A 14,307-nucleotide genomic window follows, 5' to 3' on the forward strand; every position below is an offset into this window, starting at 1 on the left:
AGAATGAATAATAGATAGGATCATTCCATACAGAAAAACAAGCATTACGACATTTCGGTCTCTGTGTTACAATTCTACATTTCTATGCCTTTAATGTAGAGACTCTCTATGGGGTATGCAGGCTGGCTGTTCTGTATAGGTAATGTCAATGCGCTTAGATTGATCCGAATACTGGCACAGCTTGTTCTTAATTCAAGACAATTGTCTTTCGTGTTAAACAGTTTGGCCAACTCTGTCAATATTTTTGTGAGTATGTACTTCCCGACAGGTTATGAAAGATGTATATTTCTAAACTATAATTATTTATTATTACTTGTGTTTATGCTATCCTTACTTCCTGTAAACTTAAAGTTCTAAAAATGAGGTAAGATTTAAAGATTTCAAGAACAAAAAATGGCATCTGTCTACAGTTAAAATTTGAAACTGTCTATGATTGGGATCCTGCGGGTCAGCTTAGTATGTACATCCACTATACTACCAATAAGTCTTCCACAATGACTTGGTTGATGTATCAACATATGAATTATGTCTCGTACAATTAGAAACGAATGTGCGCGATATTTAAAGAGCCACATACATCCACACACGCACACACACACACACACACACACACACACACATACACACACATACACACACATACACACACGCAAACATAAACTCATACACAAAGATAGCTGTTACTGTACACGACCAATGTCACTAACCGCTTCGACACGTCGATAACTGCCTAGTCGACCACGCGTCCGCCTGAACTCTGGCGCGTAGTTCGTATTGAATTAAGCGGCTTTTGTCCCGCGGGAAACACATTTCCAAATGATGTGGTATCGCTGCCAGAGCCGCCGGCGACAATGGATCGTTTTCGTCACCATGGAAACATGACACGTGATGTTTATGGAAGATGACTGAAAGACATCAGCATCTTCTATGATCCTGCTGTTGAACCTGACACGACATTATCTCGAAATATCAAAGCTTTGAGCATTTCTTTATCCACCATAAGTTTGACGCAACGTGGTCTCGGCCCAGCCAATCACAATTATACTGATAGTAAAAACCAACAATCCATGATTTCTATTTTCCAAACCTATTGTTTAAACTCCAGCGATATTAGGAAATCATGAGATGAATAGAAAATTCGAGAGACTTTTCAAGAGCTAAAATCATTAAAAAGGTAGACTATTTCAAACTCTAAGTGGAAAGCTTCTTAATTATGTCTCTAATGAAACCAATGAGTTTCTTCTCTCCATGCTAACCAACGAAATTGTCTGGCGTCTTGAGATTTACTCGTTAAACTGATCAATATGAGATAATGAGATGAAGATGTATCCATTTAGATATAATCTTTCGCCCATTTATCCTAAAAAGGAATATTCTAGCAAGTGACCCAGTTGACTCTTTAGTTTACAATCTCTAACCCAATTTACAGAAATTCCGTCTGGAACGAGGTTATTAGTTTATGATTTCGGGATGATTATTTTACCCGGTCATGTCGGTTGTTCCGAAGTTATTGCCCTTTGCTTGCATCCATGTTATTTCTCGTATTTGTTTCTCTGTTTTGGAAAGCATCTAATTTGATTTTGATTGTTCTATTGCCACGGCTTGGTACTTCTGCCTCCCGTCAAATTTTCATGACAAAAGCAGTCATTACCTAATAGTCTACATAACAGTGTGAGCTTCCATAACTGAACATGACTAGAAATATATATATATATATATATATATATATATATATATATATATATAGTGTGAAAAGAAGAGCAATGGTGGACGTAACTAGGGTCAACGTGCCTGTTTATTGCCGCCGAGCTTTCGGTCCCATTAGGACCTTCATCAGGGCTGTAACGATACAAAAATGACTCACTCCTATATATATATATATATATACACTTATATACCGAGTTTTCGTCACGGTGATTCGAGCATTCTGAAAAGTTGATTTACACCACTGTGTAGTAAGATGTGACTCCGCAATACTGGACCCTTATTGAAGTCAATATTGTTACAGTTGGTGTGGTGCTTGAGTGTGATATGAAACATTCCTATGGGACAACGTTTCTATATTAATTCATGCCCACATACATTCTCATATATAGCCATGGAGCCACGTACGCACAAATGTGCAATTTTCACCCCCGCTCTATGTCTGTCTGTCTGTCTGTTTGTCACACACATAAACATACGAGCGTGCGCGCATACACACGCACACACGCACACACACACACACACACACACACACATATATACATATATATATATGCATACATATCTACTTGTATGAAATATAATATGTATATGATTATAATGTGCATATATAACGATATGTTATGTAATGTGGGGGCTCCTATATGTATAATATTTTGTATATATGTACAGTTCGACCTCGATTATCCGGCCATGTCGGGACCGGCGCTCATCCGGATAGGCGAATTGGCCGGATATGGGAGACACAATGTTAATGTAAATAGCTGCCGTCCAAGCTGCCGTCCCAGTGCACTGGCAGCTAGGCAGGTAGCGTACCCCGCAACGGTGGTGATGACTGCTTACTTTTACGATGATAATGTGGTGTGAATTTATGTCAGTTGTGTCGGGAATATTGTAGGTAAATCGTGTGAGTTTTGTAGAAATTTTAATTGAGTTTAAAGTCACTGGTTTTTTTTTTCTCAATTTTTGGATGAAAAAAAGTCCTTCACTGCGTGAACGCGTCCGGATAATAGAGATTTCCGGATAAAAGGAGGCCGGATAATCGAGGTCGAACTGTATTTATATGTATATATTTTATTATGTATTGTAATATGATATACATATATATACGTATACACACATATCAAATGCACAGTATATCGTTGTTCACTTCAGTCGTCGATTGATTTGTTCGAGTGCCTAATGCCCATCGACTGTCTGCTTCGCGCGAGCTAAAACCCATTCCAAATGTCAATCTGTCGCCCGTAACAGATGAAATGAGAGAGTGAGAGAGAGAGATAGAGTAAGACTAAAGAGTGCCCCTAGAAATGTCACGCGAGTGAAGTGAAAGGCGAGTGGTGATGGCATCCAAAAATTCACACAGGAGAGCAGGAATGAGAGGGGTTAATGTCCTTTGCGTCCGAGTGGTGATACACTGACCCTTAAAGATTTGCAGCCTTGGTGGACACAATATGGTGGAAGTATATTGCCATAGCGCTCGTCAATGCACTCAAAAGATAAGAAATGTAGTCAGTCGCATCACGCGCTCATCCCATCATCGGAAATTCTGGGGAGCGCCTCGGCTCTTAGTGGACAAGAAAATGCATTTCGGTTAACCCTCCCAAGTCACACCGTCTTACGAATCCCTTGAAATCGTAATGCAGTACAGTTGCTATAGTAATGGGAGAGGTACAGTGATAGGAAAGAGCGTTCACTTGGCGCGCTCTTGTCGTCTGCTTATGCTGCAAGCTAACTCTCCTGAAGATGTATTTTCTCGAAGGCGACGACACTCGATCAAGGCAGGATAACTTTCTTCTTCCCTTTCTCTCTGTCTTTTATCTTTCTCACGCACACATTCATACATACAAACACACACCCGCACACACACACACACACACACACACACACACACACACACACACACACAATTTTTTTCTCTTCGTATCTCCCACTCCAATGCCATCATAAATGTATCTCCGTCTTTTTCTTGAATGTTTGTGAGCATGTGTCTTTTTATTCGAGCCACGTCTCGCATTGCTACTCAAGGTTGATCGAGCTCGGCGTGCCGTTACATCGGAGAAGGTTGCGTGAGATGGGCCAGAGAGAGACAAGAGATATATCTGGTCTTCACTCGCCCTGCATCTCGGAGAAGCGTAAAATCATGACATTAAATCCGGCAGCTAGAAACGCAGAAATTCACAAAATCTCTGTTCAAACGATCATGCTTTCCATTCCTCCGCTGTTCTTTCTTTTTTCCTTTTGCACAATTCCCCGGCGTCTTTTTAATTCATTTGGGATGTGGGAAAGCACGATTTCTTGTAACATGACTAGTGAAATTTTTACCGATTTGAGTGAAAAAGAAAACAATGAAGGTGAATTTTGGAGGAATACCAAGTTTTCTCCGTAAGATATACTCAGTCATTAAGAATTTCAAACATGGTAGGACGATTAATCTATAGGAGCGTTTGAACAACAACGAAAAATCCCATGCCTAAGTAGTCTGAGGAACACGACGAAGACAATCTTCATAAATTTATTCACAATTTCAGTGAGTACCTTGTTTTTATCTTTTCATCATGACAATTTAAGATAAAAAGATAAAAACTAAAAATCGGACTCTGAGTAGGGCTTTAATTTAAGCACAGGCACCTCAACGACTCACTGCAAAAAACGGAAGGTTAACCCTCATGTCATCTCTTGGCCTCTTCCTGTCCTATCTTTGTCCTCCTCTTTCTCTTTTCTCCCTCTCCCCTCTTAAAAACTTCGCCTCCACTGTGTTTCCATGCCTCCATCTCCTCCACTTCCCTCCTCTTCTTCTGCCCCATCCTCCTTCCATCTCTTTCTCCTCGTCCATCTCCCTCCTCTTCCTCTTCCTCCTGGTCCTGCTCCTCCACCAGTCTTTCAATCTCCCTTCTATTCCTTCTCCTCCTCCTCCTCTACCAGTCTCTCACTCTCCCTCCTCCTCTTCTTCTTTTTCTTCCTTCTCCTCCTCTTGGTCCTGCTCTCCCCCCCCCCCCCGGTCCTGCTCCTCCTCCCACCTCCTCTATCACCAGTCTTTCAATCTCCCTCCTCTCCCACCTCCTTCTGGTCCTCCCCCCCCCCCCCCCGGTCTTCCTCCTCCTCCCCAAATCTCTCAATCTCCTTCCTCTTCTTCCTCCTCCTGGTCCTGCTCCTCCCCTGGTCCTCCCCCTCCTTCCACCTCCTCTACCACCAGTCTTTCAATCTCCCTCCTCTCCCACCTCCTCCTGGTCCTGTTCCCCCCCCCCCCCCTACGGTCCTCCTCCTCCTCCCCAAGTCTCTCAATCTCCTTCCTCTTCCTCTCCCTCCTGGGTCCCATTTCATAAAAGATGATCGGATAGCAACTCTTGCTGGAACTTCCTATAGCTACAGCCAATCAGGAAGCAGGATTCTTGTCGTTACCGTGAAAATTGCCATTCCAGCAAGAGCTGCTATCAAAAAAAAAAAAAGTTTTATGAAGTGGGACCCTAGTCCTGCTCCTCCTCCTCCACTTACTCTCCGTCTCCCTCCTCCTCCTGGTCCTGCTGCTCCCCCTCCACCAGTCTCTCCTCCACCCCTCCTCCCTATGGTTCTCCTCCACCAATCTCACCTTTCTTCTTCTCCTCTCCTCTTGATCACCTTCACCCACTCCCTATCCGTGCCTTAAATATTTTCGCTATGCGATAACACCACTGTGTGGAATGTTAATGGCCTATGTTCAGATGTACCGGCATCGTTCAGGTCGGTTGCAATAGTATCGAGGGTACTTTATTCGAATTGCAAAACAGAGTGAGAGGTCTTTACGCCACGGTTCTCATGGTAGACCTCACATTTATCGCACTAAAGGTGACTTCAAACAGTTAACTTTATACTCGGGTTATTAATCATTATGATATACGCAAGCGACACTAATATTTCAAAACTTAAGTGACGTTCGTTGGCTCAATCAGCGAGAATGAGAGGGTGTGGGGGAGGGGAGATGGGGCAGACACTGAACAAACGAACAGGTATCAAAGTTTTCGAATGACATGGTTTTTATAATCTGCCAAAATGACTGGCTGTTAATACCAAACTCTCTCTCTCTCCCCCTCTTTCTCTTTTCGAGTGTATATCGTCATTTGTCTGCGCATATTCAACTGAGTGAAATTTTGACCCATCACTAGCCCCCATACACATCGATTCATATCTGTCTCATATACTACATGTACCTCACAGAGATTTTAATAACCCTTCTCTCTATCTCTCTTCTAAGAAAGGTCAAACGAGAAGATGTGGCCGAACATAAAACAACACGAAATAAGAGCAGATCGAATGAGGAAGAGGGAGAAAATGGAAGAGATGAACGATATGGAGGAAAAGAAGGGGATAGAATGACAGAGGGATACGTGAAGATGATGGACACGATGGTAAGGAGAGAAAGACCTGGTAGATGTAAGATGAGGTTGGAAAAATGATTCGGGGAAAGAAGAGTAATTGTTGATAAAAATAATTACGCGGAGGAGGAAGAGAACTATATATACAGAGGAGATTCTGATTCTGATTCTGATTCTGATTTTATTTCTGAATTTCTTTTTCATACATAAATGAAGTACAAAGTCAATTGAACAAACAAACAGTATAAATTGAATCTGACAATTAAAGCAAATAAATGATTAATTCAAATATTCAACTTTTTTCCCCTGATACAATTGAAGATGAAAATAAACTATTTTGTGCATACATTTATGCAAACATAAGTTACAGTATATCTCTTGCTCAAAGACAAATTAGGCAATTCTTGATGTACAGAAATTCAGGAGACCATCGTCATAAGCAAGCGCTTGACGAGGACAGTGGCCTCAGAAATGATTGTCTAAACAATACAACATTGTAAGAATATAACATAATAAGTCACCACTCACTGAGTGGCGATAAGGAGAAGGGAGGGAAGAATGAGGGGAAAAAGTGCAGGGGTGAATTGTGCATTGTGCAAGATGTGATGAAGATGAGATGAAGAGAAGGGTTAAGAGGAAAAGCAGATGGTAGAGATGACGATAAAAAGATAAGAGGGACACGAAGTAGAGAAGGGAATGATGGGAAGGAAAAGATGAGAGACGGGAGAGAAGAAGATGACGACAAAGTGGATGCCGTAAAGTACTTCGAGTACCCAGCGTAATACACTCTTATAACCAGAGCCGTATCCTGCACAGTCAATTTCTATCTTACATTGCTCGTTGGAAGAAGTTGTCTGTATGTTTTTAGCTCACGACATGCACCAAAATACGTAAACGAGAAACAAAGTGATATATGTTCACAGACGAATCCAGCCATTGATATCTCGATGGTTTACATGTCGTCTCGCCTGCCCTATGGATGAAGGCTGCGTAGGAGGTCATTTGTCATCCTGCGTCGGGTTTACTTCGGTTGAGATGAACAACACATGACGCGTTTCAGGCGTCTCCACAGATTCGATTCCAACCCAAGAGCTAAACTAATCTCAAAACGTACCCATCGGTAGCAAAAGCGGGTCTTCGTATTGAACCCTTGTGGAGAATGGAAACACAATACTACAGCCGAGACTCAGAGAGGCGTTCGTGTTGTACAAGTCCTAGGGAATCTCCCTTGCTCGCCAATTATTAATTACATTTCATTTGTTTTTTACCCAGTGGTGTAGAAAATTTCTATCCAAAAACAGTAGCTGAAGATAATCCAAATCTATGACAATAGTAACGATCACTTCCATGATACATTCAGAAGGAAATCACATTGTAAAAGCGATAAGGGTTTCCAGATTTACCACGAAATTCACTGAAGTTATACCTCAAGAAGAGCAAAGCAAACATCCGCGTCATACTCCATATACACTGATGAGACCCTCGTATGCCGTCCCCCTAGTTTGCAAATTAAAATGATTCGCTTTTTGATACGTTACTCAACTTCTCTCTCAAAATCTCTTTCCACCTCCCTGGTTATACACTCTCTATTCGCAGTGATTTGCTAAGCAACGTTACTATCCACGCAATGCTCGTGATGCTGCCTGCCAATATCTCGTCGCCTCTTGCCTCCAAACATGAATTCTCGCCCTGATAATCTGCTCGGAGGTGAATGTGAGGCAGACGATGTGAAGCAATGCGCTCCAATTTGAGATCAATTACTTAAACAAACTGGGATGACATTTTGGCGCCCATATCTCCTGCGCGATCAATCCACGCGGCCTCCTCACAATTATGCGCAGCTGGCGGACGAAGTAAAGATGATATGTGAAGGCAAAAGTACGCTGATTTGATTTGATTCGCCCTTCTTATTACATGTTGTTATTCATTTTGGTATGTATACAGGTGCCATCGCGCTGATTGGCCTCTCACAGATGGAATGAAAACATGAGATATTCTGCACAAAAGACGAACCCATCGTTCTAGCAAAGCTGCTTGGGAGATATTTCTCTCATATCAATATCAATATCAATTCTCTTAAAGTCATGCTCTTCTATGCGAGACGGTCATAGTCTCCTTTCCAGTCAGTACCGCATGTGAGGAGACAACACAAGCGTGTGTTGTTTTATTGGCTCTATGCTTATTCAACGCATTCAACGCATGTATATATATATATATATATATATATATATATATATATATATATAGCTTACTTGTTTATTTATCTAAAAACCAAAGTCTATATTATTATAATATTGTATCCATGTTTTTTTGATGTGATTCAAAATTCCTTAAAGTATCATGTACTCATGTAAGTGTTACGCATATTGCTTTGTATTAGTTTATATGGAAACAAAATAATTTAAATTGATACACTGTATATATATATATATATATATATATATATATATACACAGCTGAATTTCTTTCGGACCACTACGTGCCTATAGCTACATTTCGGAACATCACACGGACACTTTATCATTTGCAAAACATGCTTCACTTTCGATATATTGATGCAGATGCAGCAACTGATCTTTGTCCAGATGGTTTTGCGTCCATACACCAGCCTAGAGCGTTCGTACGTGAAGGTTGTATTGGGTTCCTTTACCGTGACGATGTAACGACCGAAGCTAAATCAACCGGCAAATAACAGAGGGCCGAAACGATGTCGTGTCCTTTTTTTATGTCTGATGGCACTAGTCTTTATTGGTCTCCAGGGAAATCTTCATTCTCAAAATTTCTCAATGATTTCTCAGCGATGCATAATGACAGACCGGCCGGACCTCTAAATATAACCTCTACCTTGTGATTAATAGTAATGTCAACATAGGCCCTACATCTTGATAAGCTTTACTTTCCAAATACAGATGACTCGTCAGATTGTCAATCGATTCTCCCAGAAAGTCAACTCCTCGGTAAAGCACGGAGGTCATTGCATTTGGTATTTTAGATGGTCATGATCATCAGTCCGTGATTCATTATGCTGTGGCAAAGTGGATAAGACTCTCGACTCCCGAGTTCGAATCCCGCCCAGTGCTTACGTCCTTGGACATGACGTTTTTACCCACTATGTCCCTCTCGACCCAGGTGTATAAACGGGTACCTGATAACGCTAGGGTAATAATAATAGCAGGGCCCTCTGGTAGAGCAGTGGCAACACTGAAGAGGCTACCCTGGGTAAATAAGACATTATTATTATTATCATTATTATTATTATTATTATTACTACTACTACTACTACTATTACTATTATCACTACTATATTTATCATTATCATTATTATAGATTTTAAGATTAACCGTGAATTAATGGTCAACATGGAGTCACTTGCAAACTGTACTTTATATCGACCAATACGACTAAACAAGGAAAAAGAGTATACCAAAATAAATACCAATGCAATGAATATAATAATATAATAAGGTCTTCTTTTTAGGGTAGCCTCTTCAGTGTTGCCACTGCTCTACCAGAGGGCCCTGCCATTATTATTACCCCAGCGTCGCCAGGTACCCATTTATACACCTGGGTCGAGAGGGACATGGTTGATGAGAACATCTTGTCCAAGGACGTAAGCACTAGACGGGAGTCGAACTCGGGTCCTCCGATTGGGAGTCGGGAGTTGAATCCACTATGCCACAGCGCCCCCGCTATTGAACAGCAATATGTTCGCCAAATCTGTTAAGCGGAGTGCCTTCATGACCTATTGTTGTCCACAAGAGATGTAAGTTGCTTACATTCCAGTTGGCATATTGGCACCTTCCAGGTGACGCTATATTATGACATACCATCATCAAGGCCCTTGCAATCATGTGCAAGATGCAGAGACAATCGAAACAGAGGTATAGAAATTCAATGATAAATTGCATATTGACTAGCAGTAACAATGGGTCTGGAAGAATGTCGTTAAATCGAATTAATTGCCCATTAGGCAAAACACTCTGCAATGTCTGCAAAGTAAAACAACCACAACAATGCTTTCTTGTTTGTTTGAATTTGATGAATGTGGCCATTTAAGAAACACTTAAAATGTTTGAGAGCAAGCTACCACGAGACCCACGGCTTTAAGACCCCTCTGGCTATGAGGATAGAGTGCCTTGCCTAAGGGCACATCCGGTACTGCCAGCCGACCCGAACTAGGGAAAATAACGATTGAGAGTCCTTGAGCGCATCCGGAGAGAGCCAAAGGGTTTCTGTTGCTGGGTGCCTTTGCCATTGCAAGTAACCCATCTGCTCTTCCGCTTTTATTCAGTCGAGAATATGAAACTCAAGACTATCTAGAGTACTCTCTCTCTCTCTTTCCTTCTATATTGCTGCATAGATGAGATATTTCTTTCAAGCTTAACTCATCTCTGAATGGTCAGAAATTCAATTTCTATTTTCAAAACCCCAACAGACAGCCATGCAAATCAGACTCTGTTGCTTCAAAGTTGCAGAAGGTATGTCCAAATTTACACTTCTATTACAGCAAGCATTCCGATGCACTATTTAGAACCAGGCTTCAGTTCCTTCACGTCTGCATGCATGTAGCCGTTACTGAAGAAGCCATCTCATCATCAAGAATTATCGACGAGTTTCCAATCCACTCTTCGTCTAAGATTCTCAAATCTGCTGTTTTCCTCCATACCAAATTTTCTAAAGAGATAAGAGCTACCACTGACTCACCTGTTGTCATTACAGACCTTTTTATTTCTCCATTTACGTCATAAACGTCTTTGATGCATATACTCTGAAAAGTAGAAATCTTTCTATTCGAGTCGACGGAAGTTCCGGAATCGGCAGAGCATTTCGTTGGCATTGGTCAGAATGAGAGATTGATACACGCCCCTTTATTGAGCCAATATATAATTCTAATCAAGTCTGATGAGATATATATTTCAAATCCATTAATTCGAACCACAGGATGAATTGCTAACGTAGTATTGTGCCAGCAGTAGATGAAAGTGGCCATAATTTTACTCCTGATTATAAGACATGCGAATCGGTGACTATAAAGAGATTGCATCTTCATCTATTGCCATTGAAACATCATAATGAGATAAAAGCTTTCTAATAAATCGCTGACTCCAAGACGTATGCATATGCCCTGTTTAATTGATGATATCGAGGATCGAAAGAGAAAATAAATTGATCAGAATTGGCTAAGTCATCTATAATAGACAAATGGGCTCACGAACGCTTGGTCGTTCTTGCTTTCACCAGCTGTTCGCAACGTCTTGTGGAAGAATAGTGTAGCTCTTCGGCTTTAAAAATCTCCTTAAAATCTAAAGGCATACAAAACACCAGCAGCCAATATTTTGTGGGGTTTTTTTATTTTTGTAATCTATAATTGAGGCATGAGGCATTAAAGATGTCTGAACAACGACATTACCTATTTATAATTGCAACACCACGGATAAAAGCATTTCATGAACACTTACACAAGTTATCTGAATGTATGCTGAATGTGTTTCAGCGTGTATTCAGTGTGAGCGCAAGCAAAAAAAAAGATGATAAAAAGAATTTAATTTTGATTTCGGCCGCTCAAAATCTCCAACGAGCGATCAAATTGCACAAGTTTGTCAAGCACCTCGCTGATTGTAATTCGAATTTGTCCATTCGTAACATTTCTGTTACTGCAGCCTTTCAAGTTTGTTAATGAGCACGCATATTTGACAAATTTGCAAACTAATAAAAAAAATGTGACGTTTGCATCAAACACAAACTATGGATGGGTTCGGAGAACACTGTTTCATGTTATTACTTTGTCATGGAGTTTTTATGCTCAGTTGACAAATAGGTAGAAAATTCTTCTTCTTTATCTTTTGTCAAATCTGATTTGATTTCATAAAGGGTTATGCCCCAGTTGGTCTTAATTCCGGTATGAGATTGTTGCAGCGTTATGTGATCTTCGTGTACAAACATGACAAAGGCCGTTCGACGATACTAGACAACCCATATAGGAGAAAAAGTGTACAGGAAAGAATAGAAAGGACAGTATAGGACAGTATAGACAGTAAAATTTTATGTACTCTTCTGTATGCATTCATGTTACATCAAAATGTCTATCGTGTCCAAGCAAAAACATCGTACCCAGTGGTTCTTAATTGACAGAAAAAAATGAACCAAAAAAAAAAGACTTCGTAAACTAAATTTTAATGCTTAAAACACGTGTACCAGCGATGACTTGATTGCAGAAAATTTTCAAATTCCACCACACATTAACAAAATTGTTTGCTTTAAAACTAAATTGCTTGTTGTTTTTGCTTATTTTTTAGTGACTTTTTCTCAACGAATTTGGTTGGCAAGAATTTAGAATATGTTCTTAACCCTATAAAGACAGTATGGCCCTTATTGTTGGCAATGTAAAGCAGTTCACATTTACAGTGAAAGAATATTTCACATATAAGCTACCAGAGAGAGGAACGTATCACGAACACGATATTGGGTTTGAGTGTTGCCCATGCTGACGTTGTTTCATTTAAATTCACGGAAATATACATTGTAAGATATCTTAAACTAAAACATCAGTGAAAGGCATCACTTTAAGCAATTTCCTTGCTCCGTCTTATTCAGTAATAGTTACGGGTGTTAATTCACTCTTTATGAATTCCACGAAATGTCCTAGAAAGGATTATTTTGAGCAATTTTCGGGATCACCTTTTTTTTTTAAAACTACATCAGAGGTGCGGCAGCGTTCACGATATATATACATGCTCTCTCTCTCTCTCTATATATATATATATATATATATATCCTATAAAAGTTCCATGGTTACATATTTCAATCACATAATGGAAATTTGACTGTTCTTCCCATTGACCAACTTGTCTCATTTTGATATAGGTTCATTCCTTTGTTTTGTAGACTTATTTTGACCAAAAAGACGCCTACAAAGAGTCACTGACGCTTATAGAATTGGTGGAATTGAATTTTCTATAGGGTGCAAGAAATTTCTTTTACTGTCACATTACAATATAGAGTTGAGTTTTTGTGTAACATTACAGTATCCTATGTGTATTGAAGAAAGTTTTTAATATCTCAAGTCAAAATTATAAATCATTCAAAACAATGATTAGGGGCAAAACAAAATATGTCTGGAATATTATTTTCCATGTCCCTCAAAGAATACCAATGACAAATAAAGAGATACTATTCATCAGCACCAGTTTTATGCGTTATGTCTCTTTTTTAATACGTGTATATCTGGTAACATCGAAAGATTAGTAATTTCACATATTATGCATCAACTAATTGAAGTTATACGAGAATGGGGGAGGGGGGTACTTGAAAGGAATGTAAACTATTTTAGCGAAACCCGGAAACAGAGAAGTGTAGATGACATTGAGGCAACATCATCCATCAACTTATCAAGTTGGATCAACTGATAACATGTAATGGTGTACAGCGAATTATACTCTGTTGCCAATCACAATCCATTACCTAAAAAAAAGGAAATACACATACACACACACACACACACACACACACACACACACACACATAAGCACGACAATTATTACCACCTGCAATATGCCCTGCAATCATCATTCTGATGAACTGGACACCCACGCTTGCGAGTGAGTAACATTAACATCAACGTGGATCATATGATAAAGAATAAAATATACAAAACGACGATTAGCCAATAATATTACAAACACTCACCTTTGACCAGAGGTCCGGAAAACTTGCTTCCTTGGGTGAGAGAGAACTTCAGGAGGATACGGATGATAACAATCAAGATAAAGTCAGTACGTTCGTCCAGTCCTCACGAATTCGTCATTCGGTGATGCGGGCATGCCCTGGATGTTGAATAGGAATAAATCCCCGGCGTGCAAGAACGGGTGATGGCGGGTAAGGTTAGCGAATCTCCGCTTCAAAATGTATCCCTCAGCCTTTTGTGAAGTAGTTTGGAAAGAGGGCGAAACATAATTCTGTTCTCAGGCGAAAGACACTCGAGCCCCCTGTTGTGTAAATCCCAGACGCTGGACAGAGCGGGTTGCATTTAGAGTGTGCAATTACCTCTTGCCGACAGCTAGCTCGTTGAATAGAAGAGCACCGAGAGGCCGAAGTCTGTTTGGTTTGCACGTTCGTCACTACGCCACGTGCTCATCACATCAACTGTCTACACAAACTGCTGAGATCCCCCTGGGCGATGTACGATTTACGATTTGGCGAGAGGATAGCTGCTTCTGCCGTTCCCAGATACCCTCCGGTCGACACACAACGTATG

General features: G+C 40.4%; 1 long non-coding RNA gene across 1 annotated transcript in view; it reads right to left on the bottom strand.

Moving 5' to 3' along the window:
- Window positions 1-13,954, bottom strand: part of LOC139740643 (uncharacterized) — a 151,723-nt gene extending 137,769 nt beyond the window's left edge. The window contains exon 1 of the long non-coding RNA XR_011711577.1: window positions 13,740-13,954. This is a non-coding gene — a long non-coding RNA (uncharacterized lncRNA). The remainder of the gene's footprint in view (window positions 1-13,739) is intronic.
- Between the last annotated feature and the right edge of the window lie 353 nt (window positions 13,955-14,307).

The sequence above is a fragment of the Diadema antillarum genome, unplaced genomic scaffold (genome assembly GCF_040938485.1).
Source record: "Diadema antillarum isolate AM-2024a unplaced genomic scaffold, OU_Dant_1.0 scf00000030, whole genome shotgun sequence".
NCBI lineage: Eukaryota > Metazoa > Echinodermata > Echinoidea > Diadematoida > Diadematidae > Diadema > Diadema antillarum.